General features: G+C 41.3%; 1 long non-coding RNA gene across 1 annotated transcript in view; it reads left to right on the plus strand.

Moving 5' to 3' along the window:
* LOC129404434 (uncharacterized) overlaps positions 1–10,246 on the plus strand; it is a 14,139-nt gene extending 3,893 nt beyond the window's left edge. Inside the window, exons 3-4 of the long non-coding RNA XR_008629863.1 lie at positions 7,488–7,561; positions 9,119–10,246. This is a non-coding gene — a long non-coding RNA (uncharacterized LOC129404434). The remainder of the gene's footprint in view (positions 1–7,487; positions 7,562–9,118) is intronic.
* The last annotated feature ends 1,608 nt before the right edge of the window (positions 10,247–11,854 follow it).

Below are 11,854 nucleotides of genomic sequence, written 5' to 3' on the forward strand. Positions count from 1 at the left end.
GCTGGTTTCCCAAAACAACCCAACAACTCCTATGGCAGGTCATGGTGAAAATGAGAAATAAGTTATGATATTTATCTCTGAAAATTTGGAATATTTCCATTATAGTCATGAGTGCAATCTTAACTGATATAGCTCTCATCACATCTTGTTGCACTATTAGGTCTTTACCATATTAGATTAAAAAAACTGATGCTATTGCTCTATTAGACCGTGACTGTCATGTGAACTTAGTCTTTATTAATGTTGCCATATCTGACTCCATGCCAGGCTGTTTTCACTCGGGGCGCCCCAGAGGGAGGTAGGTGAGAACCCTCCCCACACCAAGGGACCCAGCCCTGGCAGCTGACCTCCACTACCCAACCGCTGCCACGCTCCAGGCCGCTTTCCGGATGCTCCGACCGAACCTCATGCATGAATGTAGTCCCACGGAACCCAGATAATGCTGAGCTTTGTGACCTTGGACTCTGGACTCAACAGGACCTAGAACTAGAGATCTTCTGCCTGCTGTCCCCCAGTTTTGGGTGTCTGAGAGATCACACCCAGAGATCACATCCATAAGCCACACCCTGCCACACCCTGCTGGCACCAGATAAATCTCCTCATCGGCCACCCTCCAGATCTCAACGACGGCTCCTCCCATATGTGAATATAAAATGAGGCCCACATAGCCATGCCATCAGACTCCACACCAGGCTGTTTTTATTCAGGGTGCACCAGAGAGGGGGGGCGCAAATGAGAACCCTCCCTTCCCCAAGAAGCCCAGCCCTGGCTGCTTTCAGGACTGACCCATTATAAGACACTTCCTACCCATTTTCCATAATTATCACACCATATTTGATGGAGTTCAGACAGTAGGCAACAGATCATAGATTTATATATATATATATATCATCATCATCATCATCATCATCCCATTGATCATCGAATTTCTCCAGCGGTCTCAGTAACGTCTCCATTCGTCCTATCCCTGAGATTTTAGAAGCCTCTCTCTACTCGGCCTTCTCAACGATGCTGCATTGGAGGCTCTTTCAGGGTCAGGGGCATGAGACCCATTATTGTTACTAGCTTTGGCATATGAATACACCATGGAAAGCTTGTGAGGCTGTCCCATATGGGCAGGAAACTCAGTAGCTGACAGTTTTTCCCAGAGGGAGAAGTAGGATTATAAGATATTGCTTCTGGGAGCTTGCTTTTAAGTCTCTGGATGTTGGCCGTTGATGGGATTACACAAACCTGGGTTCCTCTGCCGGTACCTTCATGTGTGAGGCTTGTCGAAATGTGTGGAGAGGGGCCTTGAGCATGGCTGTGGCTAGGTTCCGGAGGTCTTCAGCCACTGGGAGCTCGGCTCGGGGCAGGGAGGGAAGCTGGAACCCAACCCCTCCGAGGGGCCCTGGGAAAGACAGCCAGGTGCGTGGGCAAGAGACTCTCTCCATATATATAGATATGGAGATATCTATATATCTATATATCTATATACCTCCTGGAGAGCCTGGCAAGCTAACGAGAGTATCTGCCCTCATGGGCAGAGCCTGGCAAGCTACCTGTGGCATATTCGATATGCCAAAAACGTAACGATATGTCTCATTCCTCTGACCTTGAAAGAGCCTCCAATTGTTGGGAAAGATGAGTAAGGAGAGGCTGATAAAATCTCAGGGCTGGGAGGAATAGAGACATTACTGGTGCCCGCTCGACTAAATTGATGAACAATGGGATGACAGTGATGACAGTGATCTGACACAAAATTAGGAGGTGTCTTATATACCCAAACACATATCTTATGTCGAGACATAATTTTACTACATGGCTTTTTCTCAAATTATTTTTTGAGGAGGGTTTACAAAAACACAGTCCTCACAGTTGTAACTAGTTTTTCTTTTCACACATTAAACTCATTATAAAAAAACATAGACATAACCAGTCATATTTTAACCCCATTACTCACATAGTTGGTTCTTTCTATTCAGGATAATGAGTGATATTGGACACATTTTCAAATTCATAAGTAGTTTATAAAATATAAAATTTTTTATTTGTATTTTCATCAATGGCAAGTGCAATGGTAGTTTGTACAAATTAACACCCACAGTAGGAGTTTTTAATGCTATTGAATAATAACAGTATGCACTTTGAAAGATTATTCCATTATGGCAAGATTCCTGGAAAAAATAAATGCCCTGACTGCCATAAAATTTGGAGTCACTGCTAGAAATTATAAGTCTATTAAATAACAAATACAGTAGTCAATTTCAAAGTAAAATGTTGGATTTGTGATAAAGGAGTCACATACAATTCTTTTTTTCCCCTCTTTTTAAAAAGTACAATTATTTTCATTACTGTCTCTTCTATTTTCCAAATTATGAAATTCAGGAATGGAAGTAAGAGTAAGTTGTGATGGAGCAAAAGGGTAATTGTTAAAGTCAAAATAATAGGCCTTTAAGGTCTTTCTTTCCTTTATGCTAGGACAAATAAGATATTTCAGACCATTTTAATTATAATGCATGGTTGTTAAAATCATAGAGAACAGAAAATGCCTTTGTTATATAGTATTATTGCAGAAAGCAATTAGTATTTAGAGAGAGGGCCAATAATGGACAGCCTCACTTTATCTGAATATCAGGCTCTGATATGTGGAATTATAATGTTGTACATTAACACATGTACTGTGTGTATGTTCCACTTGTCTTCTGTAGAATCAAAGGGTCTAAGTTAGATGGTTGACTTTGTCATGGAAAAATTACTGATGGCTTGAGGCCTTTGGTTTCTTCAAATGGCAGAAACTCTGCAGAGTTCAAAAGGAACTAGCCTCAGTTTGTTTAAAAGAGGTTCTGGTTACTGTATGTTGCCCTCTCTGTGGACAACTGGAGACAATTTGGAAGTTTATGGCAAGTAGCCACGTCTACAAATGTGAACACATTGCTTCATAGAGAATTTACCTAGGCTTATAAAAAAAATTTGATGTCTGGGTCCAAACTGTTGAGATTCTAATTCAGTAGTAGGAAGGAGAGAGGTAGGTAGGGAGGGAGGGGGTGGAAGAAGGAGAAGGAGAGGGAGGGAGGGTTGGGGAGGAGGAGGAGAAGCTCAAGCTCCCTAGCCCATTCTATTACACTGCCAGAATTATAGAATTGTCGTCCATTTTAAATCTATCCAGTTTCTGTATTTACAAACTACTCCATATCCATCTTAGTTACCAGGAAAACCAAGTTTCAATAAAGACTGTATCCATTAATCCTCATCTGTTAGTAAACAAAGACAAAATAGAGTGATTATTGCCTTAAAAGCACTGAGACACTAAAAAAAAAATAGCGACCTTTGTTAGCAAGTAAATACATATAGCGCAACACACACTAGTGTGCAAGGGATGAATCTGTCATCACTTTGACAGTATATATAACCACCTGTGAAACGTTTATTTCCCCCCCACACACTTTATTTAAACACTTTGGTTTACAAAGTTGTTCTAGACAATTTGTTACAGGCATTAAATATTCCAACACCAATCCCAGTGCCACTGTCAGCTTCCCTCCACTGCTGTCTCCATTTTTCCAACCACCCCTCAAGTCTGCCCCCTAGCAGAATCAAAATAATTTATTGCATATTGCTGTTACCATTCAATGGATAACAGAATGATCAAAATATTATTTCCATTAAAAATTTTTGTGAAAATTTTTGTATCTCACCATAGGGACATTAAATCCTTGTCTGAGGATTTTCTAAGCTGTTGTTGAAAGTTAAATCTCCTGTGTTAATGTTTTTGTGAGTTGTTGTTGGTTAGCATCTGTGATATGACCCATCCAATCTGGTGTGCTACTACTGGGATGTCACTGTTATAGAGTTTGGACATGTCACAAGGCTGTGTGCACCCCAGAAAATCCAGAATATTCAATGCGACAGTTAACTGGACATGGCTACTGGGTCCTTTGGAAGTACAGGGGCATGGGGAAGGTTGCCCACATTGACTCAAAAAGGTCTGGAGTTTTCAGCACTAAAGACCCATGTACCTAGAGTTTCTGGCAAATTAAGTTCTCTGTGGCACTCAGTCCTGAGGTGGGGGGTGGGTCTGGCCAGAGGCATGATGGCAGCTTTGGAGTACTACCTGTAGAACTTTTTCAAAGCTATAATGTCCCCTTTCAGAATTTTGATACAGTTGATCTGGGCATAATGATTTTAAAAGTTGACCGTCAATTCTGATAGGTTAGCTAGGATTTCAAACCACTGATCTAAGAGAAAATAACACCAAAAAATATTTGTGTGCAGTTGAAAATCCCTTTGAGATAGATATTATTCCATTTATTTCTTTAACTCAGATATTCAATTTAGTCATTCTTTTCACTGCATTCAATGTCTATTAAGCAGCTATTTTGCAATTATCACTGAACTAGACACAGAGATTGTCCACTCAGTCATCACCTGCTAGTTAAAATGCAAATTTATCTTCATTAATTTCTCCTTGTATCTGGAACACATCGCTTATTTGGAGTCTGGCTGTGAGAGAAGCAATTTTTGTTTTGTTTTTCAAATTTTATTTCAGGTGCTGTCATTTACAACACTGTTAATGATAGTTTCATGCATAACACAGTCCCTCATCACACCCTCCCCAAGAGTGTTCACTTCACTACATCATTGTCCAAGTGTATCCCATCCCCTTGTCATAAATGCCCCCACCAACTTGGTGAATTTCTTACTAAAGACCAGTTAGAAAGCCAAGTGTTTATTTCTTTGCTCTTACTTGGTTTTAGCAGAGTGAAAAAGGTAGAGGTTGGACAGGAAACTCAAGAAAAAAAATTGGAAGCCTATCCTGTTAGTCAAGGGTTAGTCTTTCACTTTTGGAATCTTACAAAAATTTGAAGAAAATATTATTAATAGTTTTGCAAATGAGGATATTGAGCCTCAAGAATTAGAAAGAATGGTCACTTAGAATTAGAAAGAATGGTCAATTTGTATAATAAACTAGTATACAAATTGCAAAATACTCCTCCCGAAACTGATCCCAACTTTTCTAAAATCATAGGAGAGTATAATTATGTAACTGCTAGAAATTGTATGTATAAATTTGTGTTTGTGCTTGGATGGGTCACAGAGATGGTACAAAGGTTAAGGCTTTTATTCTTGTATGTGATCTGCCTTGGCTTAGTCCCCAGCTCCGTATATGGTCTTCCAGGAACTGTCAAGAGTGATCCCTGAGGGGCTGGAGTGATAGCACAGAGAGTAGGGCATTTACTTTGCAAGTGGCCAACCTGGGTTCGATTACCAGCATCCATCCCATATGGTCCCCCAGCACTGCCAAGAGTAATTCCTGAATGCAGAGCCAGGAGTAACCCCTGTGCATTGCTGAGTGTGACCCAAAAAGCAAAAAAAAAAAAAAAAAAAAAAAGCATAATTCCAGAGCACAATCTGGTATGGCCCTCCTCTCCCACTCCAGAGAGATTAGGAGTGCTGCATGGGGCCTCCCAGACTCAGGGACACCTGTGGAGAGACAGCCCAGCCCTGCTCGCCTCCTCCATGCAATCTGGAGCTCCGCCATCATCCTCTCACTCCTCCACAAGTTTGGCTCAGAACTTTTTTTGAAAAATGTTTTTCTCATTCTTCTACCCAGACACTCCAGCCCTTCTCCAGCTCAGGCTTGAGCCCCACAGCGCCCTCTGGATGGGGGGGCGGGGGTAGGAGGGATGGTGAATGATGTGGGGTTTTTCTTTCAATAAACTGGTAATTTTTTATAAATAAATAAATAAATAAATAAATTTGTATTTGGGAGGTGTCTATAAAGGTAGAATTTTTTGAAGTGTCTTTTGAGATTTCAAAAATTCTTACTTTAATTTATCTCCTCTATTTTAATTAAAATGTAAAAGCAGTGTGTAATTTATGATCGCAAAGAAGAATCTTATGTTTCTGCTTTACTGAGGGCAATTGGCTGAGTTGATTAACTTCCAGAAAATTATGTTGAACTAGACAACTCTTTTTTAACTCTTTAAGTTGCAGCATCAGGGAAATCTTTTTTGTTGTGTTTGATCCTGTAGTAACTAAGCTTCAGAATTCATAAGAACATACATCTTGAGATCCACATGTAACAGTGTTCTTTTTCTCTGTGCTTCTAAATTTCTGACAATTCTTGATTTGAAAAAACAAAAAGACTCCAAATGCCCTCTTTGAGCTGGTCTCTGGATCCACTGGTCAGTCTATTTTACCAGTTCTGATCTTTATTTCCCTTTAATGGTATAATTCTCATCTGATGACAGGAGAATCATAAGTGACTCTGAATTCCTACCGTAATTTTTTTTATCCTGTTAAACTTTTATTTCTTTCTATCTTTTTGGTTTTTTAGGCCATACCCAGGTGTACTCAGGGCTTACTCGTAACTCTGCATTCAGGAATTACTATTGGTAGTGCTTGGGGGACCATAAGGAATGCCCTAAATTGAAGGTTGACTGTGTGCAAAGGCAAATATACTACTATATCTTGGGCCCCAAATATTTATTTCTATTGATTATATGCACGTTCCAACTGTGCCATTTGTAGCTCATTGTGTTTCAGTATTTATTTGTTTAGATCTTGTAGATATCTGCTTAATTTCTATATTTTATATTTGTGCTTTTATTCTTTTATTTATTTTTATTATTATTGTTTGTTTTCATTTTGAGCCCACACGTGGCTGTGCTCAGGACTAACTCCTGCTTCATTTAACAAGAATCACTCATAACAGGGCTTAAGAGACCATTTGGGAGTACTCGGGATCAAATTTGGATCAGCTGCCAACTGTTTATCTCTCTGATCCCCAATTTGCATTTAACTAAATTTACACGTCCATTATTATTTTTAGTGTCTGTAATAGCCTCTGAAGTTATTATGATCCGGTTTTTGGGTCACACTTGGCAGTACTCATTGCTACTCCTGGCTAGGTGTCAAGGGGTACTTCTTGGCAGTGCTCAGGGGATCATGCTATGCCAAGGATCAACTACAGTCTTCTTACAAGAAGTGCATTTTATCCAGTCCATTGAGCTATTTCTCTAGTCCCTGAAAAGCTCTTTAGTATAGATTTGTTTGCTATGCTGTTATAATAAGAATAATTTCTTGTTATTGCCTAGGAACTAAAAAGAACAAAAAAAGACATTTTCACCTATATTTTGGATTATATACAAATCTTTATAATGAAACAAAGTTTAAATGAACATCAAAGTTTATCACCACCCCTAGTATAAATAGTTTCCCCAGATCACTGACTCTTTTCATTAACAAGTGATCCATCTCTGAGACATGTGACTTGGTATCAGATAGTAAAGAATTTCGACTGTTTTGTATGCGTTACTGGTTTCAATTCTGAATTTTAGTGATTGGGTTTTATGTCTTTTCTAATCTTATTAGTTAAGACAATATATATAATATATAACATATATATATATATATATAGAGAGAGAGAGAGAGAGAGAGAGAAAGAATATGTAGACATAAGGCTCTTGCTTGCATGTTACTCATGGTTCCATCCCGATCTCCAGCACCACATACGGATCCAGAAATTCCAGGAGCAATCCTGAGCACAAAGCCAGGAATAATCCCTGAGCACCACCAGGTAAGTAGTCCAAAATGCATAAAACAAGATCAAAGAGAAAAAAGGAACCCTAAAAATCAAAGCCATAGTTAAAAATGATCCCCTTTCTTTGAAGCACATAAAAAAAGACTCACCTATCATGTAATTTGTGAGCTCAAAATATCAAGAACTGGTGTAGTGTCAAACTAGCCTATTCTATCTCTAGTAAATTGTATCCCTAGTAACCAGATGCACGCAACTAGGGAACTTCTTTTATGACCTCTTTCATTTGTATCTATTAACCACATGCAAATAATATAGTTTTTTTTACATACGTGTATGTAATTCCCACTAGTGACACATGACCATTTTGTATTAACTTATAATATGCTCAAACTAACAGAGAAAATATTTGTTGTCCTTTAAAACATAGCAACAAACAAAAGAAAGCATCTGAGCAAAGTGAGATTCAGTCTTGTCCAAGGTCATATAGCCCATACAGGGAGTTGTAGCTCGTCACAGATGGGCTCTTTGGCCTGTCTGCTCTGATTCCAAAGTGTAGGCTCTTTTTCACTCTTTTCTGTTCTAATTTTGGAGTTCTGGCAGAATGGAAGAAGTATAAAGAAAATGGTTCACTGCTTCCTCTGGTATGCACTTTATCTTGTGAGAATTTATGGTCAGCAGTACTTGAGAACAGTGCCTGCGTGGCAATTCTTGCAATATCTCAGCTGCTGTATATCATCCCATTTTCTTATTTGCTACCCTGTAAATCAGCTTTGCAAATAGTCACTCATGAAAGGATATAACACTTTAGACTGGAGAGGATAGCACTTTCTAGTTTTGTATATGGTTTAGTAAGCTCTACCAAATAGGTTCCATCAGAAAAAAAATCATTGTCATTGCCAAGCCAAAATTAAGTAACAAGTGATGATAGAGATAACACTCTTAAAACTCTTTGGGCAAAGAAATAATTGGATTGTGGTATGACTGTGTTCAGCAGGATATACGTAAGGAGAAAATTTCAGGATATCTGAATAGTTATATGATAGGGTAGACATGAAATAATAAAGGGATGCCAGAAATAGAGAAAAATAAGTATGTGAATAGCACTGTAGCAATGCCATCCCATTGTTCATCAATTTGCTTGAGTGGGTACCAGTAACGTCTCCATTGTCAAACTTGTTGTTACTGTTTTTGGCATATCAAATACGCCACGGGTAGCTTGCGAGTCTCTTCCGTGCAGGCGGGATACTCTCAGTAGCTTGCTGGGCTCTCCGAGAGGGGCAGAGGAATTGAACCCGGGTCGGCTGCATGCAAGGCAAATGCCCTACCCTCTGTGCTATTGCTCCAGTCCAGAGAGAGAGAGTATGGGGGAAATTGTCTGCCACAGAGGCAGGAAGAGGGTGATATGAGGGAGGGATACTGGGGACATTGGTGGCGGAAAATGTGCACTGGTAGAGGGATGGGTGTTTGATCATTGTATGACTAAAACTCAAACATGAAAGCTTTGTAACTGTATCTCACAGTGATTCAATTTAAAAAAATTCAGTTTTTCAGTATCTAATTTTATTTTATTTTTATAACATTCTGACTTCACAGATAAAATTTAAAAATAATAGCAGCCCCAGCATGCCTTCTCCAGATGGAGCCCTGGCGACACTGAGCTTCTACTAACATGGCTCCAGTATGTGAGACTGGGACACCTCCAAATGGCGGGGGGCACTGGAATGGGCGGCACCAGCCCAGTTTCCAATTTGTCTCGGGCACCAGAAGTCACACCCTCGACCCGCCCTCGGCGCCATCTTGCCAGCTCCAGACCTGAGACCGAGCCCACAACACTGGGGTGCCAGACGGAGAAGGTACAGCCAGCACACCTTCTCCAGATGGAGCCCCAGCGACACTGAGCTTCTACTAACACAGCTCCAGTATGCAGGACTGGGACATCTTCAAACCAGGTGGCCTTTCCTGATATACAAAATATATGCTCAGGAATGGCTCCGCTACCCCTGAGCGTCCATTATCCCAGAGGCACTGAAACCAATCTCAGAACGCAGCGGCTCCTGGCAGTTATAATCCTGGACTCTGAACTAAGCTACGGCCCTGTGCAGCCCCGGGAGGGGAAGGGTTTCTGTCCCTTGGCCTTTTCCCCCCTGAACAGCATGGCGACCGCCACCATTCAGAACCAATTGGACAGAGAGGTAGGAGTTTGCAGTGATGGGATGGGATGCATGGGGAATCTTGCGATGGGGGAGGCAGAACCGGCCCTGCCTCCTGCCCAAATGAGACCTCGAGTAGTCGCCCATGTACAGTTCCTCTGCTCCTGAACAGCCATGATCCCAGCGCCACAGAAGCCAATCTCGGAATGCAGTGGCTGCTGGCTGAAATACCTCTGGACTTAATACCAGAATTCCAAATCCGGGTGGCCGCTTTCGCGACCATACAACATCTTATGCTCTTTGTTACCAACAATAGAAAACATACAATCTAATGATGCCATTCCGACAGGTCTGACTGTTGGGGGAAAAACTCCAAATAATGATAGTGAGTTTCCTGTCGAAAATTAAATGTAATCAAAGTAAGGAAAGAGTAAAGTGAAAATCATCTGCCACACAGGCAGAGGGGGAGTGGGGGGGGGTATGCTGGGGTTATTGGTGGTGGAACATGTGCACTGGTGAAGGGATGGGTGTTTGAGCATAGTATGACTGACACTCGATCCTTAAAGCCCTGTAACTGTTCTCACGGTGACTCAACTAACAAATAAAAAGATAAAAATAAAAATAAAAAATAACACGATAAAAAAAATAAAAAAATAAAAATAATAGCAGCCCAAGGTTATTTAAATGTGTCCTTTCAATATGTAACTTTGGGGACTGGAGAGGTAGTAGAGTGAGTAAGGTCCTTCCATTGCATGTGGCCAACCTGGGTTCAATCCTTGGCACCCCATATGGTCCCCCAAGACCAGCCAGGAGAATACCTGAGTTTCCACCGGGTGACCAAAGATCAAACATACAAAAAATATATATAATTTTTTCTTTTTTTATGTAATCCATTTACTACACTGTATCCTGCATCAGGTAAAATTCAACTGAGCTCTTAAGCTCTTCCAAACTGGAGATGAGATTTTTTTAAGAACACAGTTTTAAGAACAATGTGAAAGGTCACTACTATAACATAAATTGTATAGTAACTGTCAAAGAATAATGTGTATAGGCGCCTAAGCCACAGTACAGTGGGTAGGGAGCTTGCATTACATACCACCCTCTGCCCACCTGGAGTGATTCCTAAGCTCTGAACCAGAAGTAAGCCCTGAGGGTCACTGACTGTGGCCAAAATAAATAAATAAATTAATAAATAGCAATGTGTATGATATACACGGGCTGGAGTGATAGCACAGAGGTAGGGCGTTTGCCTTGCTTGTGGCCGACCCGAATTCGATTCCTCCGCTCCTCTTGGAGAGCCCGGCAAGCTACCGAGAGTATCTCGCCTGCACATCAGAGCCTGGCAAGCTACCCGTGGCATATTCAATATGCCAAAAACAGTAACAACAAGTCTCAAAAGAAAAAATGGAGATGTTACTGGTGCCTGCTCGAGCAAATTGATGAGCAACAGATGACAGTGATAGTGATGATATAAACAATATATTATCTGCAGGGAGGATAATGAATTTAAAGTAAATCTTTTGGGGTTATGGATCCAGAGTCTCCTATCCCCGCACCAGGCTTTCTTCACAGGGGCCCCTCGGAGGGCAGCGGGTTGAGTTTCTCTCCCCACCGAAAGCAGAGCCCCAGCAGCAGAGGACTTCTGGAACCCAGCCACAGCCATGCTCATGGCCACTCTCCACACACTCAGATGAGCCTCATGCATGAAGGAACCGGCAGAAGAACCCAGGCATGCAGGACCCAGGGCTGAGATCTCCAAGCTCGGATCAGAACTGGGCCTCCTCCACCCATACCCGCCATTTTCCAGTAGCTTGGCAGTCACACCCAGAAACTGCCCCCTGCGCCATGTAATCCCATCAACAGCAAAGATCCAGAGACCATATAAAACAAAGCTCCCGGAAGCGCACAGCTGGCCAATGCGACTTCTTACAGTCTATTCCACTGATGTGCCTAAAGCAGCACACATGTGTTTGGTTTTAACATACTTGCTTGTATTCTGATATACATTCTTCGTCCTTCTCGGAGAGCCCGGCAAGCTACCGAGAGTATTCTGCCCACATGGAAGAGTCTGGCATGCTCCCCGTGGTGTATTCAATAAGCCAAATACAGTAACAAAAACAGGTATCATTCCCTTGACCCTAAAAGAGCCTCCAATCATTGGGAAAGACGAGTAAGG

The sequence above is a fragment of the Sorex araneus genome, chromosome 4 (genome assembly GCF_027595985.1).
Source record: "Sorex araneus isolate mSorAra2 chromosome 4, mSorAra2.pri, whole genome shotgun sequence".
In the NCBI taxonomy this organism is placed as follows: Eukaryota; Metazoa; Chordata; class Mammalia; order Eulipotyphla; family Soricidae; genus Sorex; species Sorex araneus.